This window comes from Saccostrea cucullata, unplaced genomic scaffold (assembly GCF_032062105.1).
Source record: "Saccostrea cucullata isolate Sc308-1 unplaced genomic scaffold, CSIRO_AGI_Scuc_v1 ctg2380, whole genome shotgun sequence".
Classification (NCBI taxonomy): domain Eukaryota; kingdom Metazoa; phylum Mollusca; class Bivalvia; order Ostreida; family Ostreidae; genus Saccostrea; species Saccostrea cuccullata.
Window position 1 is genome coordinate 45646 of NW_026936063.1, and position 5134 is coordinate 50779.

At 33.7% G+C, this 5134-nt stretch overlaps 1 long non-coding RNA gene across 1 annotated transcript; it reads right to left on the reverse strand.

Annotated features, from left to right (window-relative positions):
* Positions 1 to 1271: 1271 nt before the first annotated feature.
* LOC134244701 (uncharacterized) lies at positions 1272 to 3058 on the reverse strand. The gene is made up of 3 exons (XR_009987273.1): positions 2766 to 3058; positions 2367 to 2433; positions 1272 to 1787 (listed from the first exon to the last, which is right to left on the reverse strand). It is a non-coding gene; the product is annotated as an uncharacterized LOC134244701 (long non-coding RNA).
* Positions 3059 to 5134: the final 2076 nt, after the last annotated feature.

Consider the following 5134-nt stretch of genomic DNA (forward strand, 5'->3'; position numbering starts at 1 on the left):
AATGTTGTCCCAACATATTTGTGCAAAAGGATATTTAGAAATCTATGGAATTCCATGGAAATATAAGAAATCCCAGGAATATACAACGAAAACTGAAATAATGATAACATCACAATTTATCATAGATCAAATCTATATTTCAAAATTAAAAAATCGTTTCTTTTACAATGTGTTTTGAAACAAATATATAATATTACATATACGAGGGTTGTCCCGTAAAATCGTGGACAAGTTGTCTAGTTTGAAAAATAATCATCACTGCGTTCTGAAATTTTCACCACTTTTTAGTAGATAAATTATGAATATACATAGCAAATTTCAAGTATATATATGCATAGGTAAACAAATTGTGATATTTTATGTTATGTACTGTATCGCCCTACGGCGCACGGATGATAACGTCAAAGTGTCTAAAACAGCGTCACGTTTCATCTTTGCTAAACTTAAAGTTGGATAAGCCCCACTTAAATTTAGAAATTTTTATTGATTTACATATGTGAGTATCTATAACCAGTTAAGAAACCAATGTGGCACACTCATGCGATCTTCTGAATATTTATTAGCAAGTTACACACAGTATTCTCACCATCATTCAACTAAAAGAGAATCTCACATCGACCGTCGACAGTGACAGCGTCCTTTGCTATTACAAATGGCAGTCTGTCCATATGTTTTGTACTATCTGGGGACTCGACCACGAAGACTTCACTAAGAAAACTTTCATTTCATTTATATACTAAAGATCTGGTGATAATTTTCATTCTGTATTCATTTAAAGTCCCTTAAGGCGTCATTACAACATCCTAATCTCTCTGAACTGCTCTCCGGTGCGCCGTAACGTCATAAAAAGTCGCCATTTTTCGTGCATTGTGTTTATTACTTTCCCATCTCAAATGCTCGGAAAACTGCCAAAAATTAACCAAATGCCTTGAAATTTTTTAAAAGATGACAGAATTGATTAAGGAATGGAATAAGGATAATTTTCATCCTAATCTTATGTTTTGAAAACTTTTATTACGAATTAATTCTTATGTCTTCTCTAATATAACCTTGCTATTTTTACCGTGCGCCGTAGGACAATACCTTGTGCACATTCAAGCAGAATAAAATCTTTATTTTTGAATATATATTATAAAAAACATTATGATTCACTTAAATATGATGAATAAACATTTACTGAAAATTTCAGCTTAGTGCGCCCATTACTTTTCGAGAAAAACGCTTTGTCCACGATTTTATGGGACAACCCTCGTACACTTATAGATGTACAATGTAAGCACATTTTTTCAAAGTATTCTTACTGATCGACATTTCTTTGTAATAAAACAAACTATTTCTTTTTTTAAAATATGGCATTTGACTTAATGACATAGGGAGAGGTCATTGCAGTTACAAAGAACTTCCAGTTGCCCATGTACATTTACCGTACAAAGTTAATGAATAGACTAGAGTGACAAACACATGTATTAAGTACAAAATATCCACTACACAACTATATTAATAAAAAAGATCCCATAAAATCAACACATGCTATTTTCACCGAATATGCCAAAGATCCTAATTAAGTTAGATCCGAAATTTTTCAAGTGTAGTGTCTGCTTGAATCACTTCCTCACTGATATCCCATGAAATTCACAATAATAAACAAATGAAATATGGCGTTATGTTAGAGGGTAGCCAAATAAATGGTCATGTCAGTCACGAACGGATTCACTTTAAGTAGGAAGGTTCAGAAAGTTCAATATTGATCATTTCCATAGACACTTCAAACTTTGCTGGCACAATTTCTGAAAGAAAAGATGACCATTAGGATGTATTATAATCAATATCTATCGCATATATAAACGAAAATATATGACAAATAATAAAGTAAGTACAAGACTGTAAAGACAATTGGTTATTTCAACCTGACAGTTCAGTATAGTGTAGAAATTCACTATCTTGCAGTGTTTTTATTTAGGCAAAATTAGACAAGGGGTCTGGGGGCCGCCTAGTGGGGCCCAGGGGGCGAAGCCCCCGGAAGCTCCTGGATTCTAGAGATTTTGTAGGGTAAAAATGAGGTCTACCAATTAGACATATTTACATTTTCTAGACGAAACTGAGATTTACGCTAACTTGGACAATTTTAGGGGGGCGCCGGGTGAAGCACTGCGCCCCCCTTAAATCCGCCACTGTTTAGATTACCTGTCAGAATCCATTGTTATGTATTTTTAGGATAAGGAAATTAAGAATATAAACCTCTTGTTTACTTTAGTAGATGCAATATTTTTTTTATAGGTTTATGCTAAAAGATACAAATTAATAAGAACAATGTTAGGTTATTTGTGTTACTTTTGAAAATAAAAAAAAATTGAGCTGGTTCTCACCATTTTTACAAGCTGACAATTCGCCATCGCTGTGGGAATCGTCTCGGGCACAGTCCACTGCATGCAACTATTAAATAATCAAAATAAGTGCTGAAAATGATCTTGAACATGCATTTAAAAATAAATATATATTATTACATTGACAACATACTCTGTAAATGTTGAAGAGAGGAACACTAAAATTCCTGAATCGATCCCAAACGAGGAAATTCGGGTTGAAATCCATCTTTATGAGAGATGTTTAGAAGTGTTAAATTATTATAACAAAATTGAAATAGCGCTTGCTCAAACGATTTCACTGCAAGGCGTTTTATGTGTAGTGTCCTGACTAAGGAACAGTAGCAAAAGCAATTATTCATTCAAGGACAAATGTAAAAATATTTTGTACATTGTACCTACCGCAGTACCGGGTCGTAAAATGTCTTCATCTTCTGTCAAAACAGAAATTTCATCCAAAGCTAGTCATGATTCTCCTTTTCGCGACACTCTCTTCCGAACTTTCCTTCTGTACAACATCAACATGGCTGCGTGTAACCCACCAAAAATTTAAATTTCGGCGCGGTGTGTTGTTTAAATTAATTGCTTATCGAGCCCGACTTCGATCCCGACGTAATTGTACTATTAGTCGACAGTTTTAGAGAAAAATCTAAGTTATATTCCATAGTTTTGAAAATCTACGTAAGGGTTAAATAACTAGAAATGAATAAATAAACAAAGAAAAATAAAATAAATAAATATTTTTTAAACGTTTCAACATAAGTTTACATAGCAACATTGGTTCAACAATGTCGGCCCAACATTACAAAGATGTCCATACTTCAACATTAAAAATAACAATGTTCAGGCACGTAGCAACGGGGGGGGGGGGGGGGGGGCTGGGTCTATACTGAAATCAAGGAAAAATAGCCAAAAAATTGGAAGTGAAAGGAAGTTGGCCTTGAAAAAAGTTGGCCACCACCACCCCCATCCTTTTGCTTGTCAACTTTTTCAGGTAAGTAAAAAAAATTCTATGGTTGCCCCCCCCCCCACTTTTGAGAACGATGCTACGTGCCTGATGTTGGCCCGACGTTAGAACAATGTCAGTGCACCAACTGTTGTAATTACAATGTGGGACCGATGTTGGTACAATGTCAATGCACCAACTGTTGTAATTACAATGTCGGACAGATGTTTGAACAATGTCAATACACCGACTGTTGTAATGACAATGTCGGACCGATGTTGGCCCAATATCGTTCTGCCAACCGCGATATGTAGCCGATCTACCAACCACATGCCAACATCGGCCCAACGTCAGCTTGCTATCTGGGTTATCAGTCTTCCTTTGTCCAAGATATCCATCCTGACTTGGTCAAGATTATGCATATAAAGATCATGGCCTGGTCGTGTTTGAAATCCAAACTTAGCAAGAATTGCAATAAATATATACATAATTTTGGAGTTCCAACTGGCTTTTCGTAACTTTTAAGGAAACATTTGTTTCATGCTTTATAGCTGTTACTTACTTTCAACTTGCGCTTAACTGATAATTATTTAATTACTTTGAGTATTGCAACTCCAAGAACTGCTGCCTATTTTGGGGAAGGTGATGGCCCTATCTGGTTAGACGCTGTAAAGTGCTCTGGGTCGGAGTCTCATCTGCTGTTGTGTGAACATTCTCCGATAGGAAGCCAAAATTGTTATCATTTTGAAGATGCCAGTGTTACATGCGAGTGAAACTCTACCTGCTTGGAGGTGACAGGGAAGGCGTTTATAGCATTTTCCCACTGTTTCCAAACGAAACATTCATGTCAACGAAAAATATTTTTAAAACATTTTGGAAATTAAATGTTTATGAGCCAATTTATATTTCAATTTTCTGTTTACGTATTTCTTTTGTCAGTCATCCACGAAAGGTTTTTGTGCACAAATTGAATTATTTGGCTGACTGAATTATGTTTTTGTAAGGTATGCGATTTCACAATTAATATTGTGATTGTTAATTACAACATTGATTATCAATTTATGTCAAGTGTATCATCAAAAGATTTCTCAATGTCTATAGAATACAGGGAAAATCAATGGATCTGTAATGTAATAAACCTTTTAAATAATTCCTTCGAAAGGTCTCTCTCTCTCTTTCTAACTCTCTCTCTCTTTCTCTCATAAATAAAAGAATTGCGATTTTGTTGTAAGAAAAAATTAACTCATTAATAAACAGACACATTCCCATACTACATCTTAATTAACTTCAACAATGATATGTATATAAAATATTATACACTTCTAATTATGAAATTTAGTATTGCATCAATTTCATATGTATAATATAATTTTAGAAATATACGTCATTTGATGAGATAAAAGATTTACTCTATATCGTAAAACATACTTTGCCTGCATCGCAATGATTAGGTAAAAAAAATGTATTACTCGTTTTGACTCTACTTTTTAAGATACGCTCAATTTTAAACCATTTTTAGAGGAAAAAGTGTATATACTGAAATTAAATGAGGAATGAAGCTAAAATATTTTAACCTATTGGTATGTTATACGATATAACATAACGTTGGACAGTTAAGCTTTTTTATAAACCGCTGTGTGTTATATCTTATAACACACTTTTTAGGTTAAAATAAGCTTCATGCCTGATAAATTTTTTTTAATTAAAACTGCGAAGTAATCAAAATAGTTTGAATTGAAAGTTTTTGATATGATATGAACTGCATGTATTTTAAATATCCTAATATATCATTTATATCCACAACTTTTCCACTAATAAAAGTAAC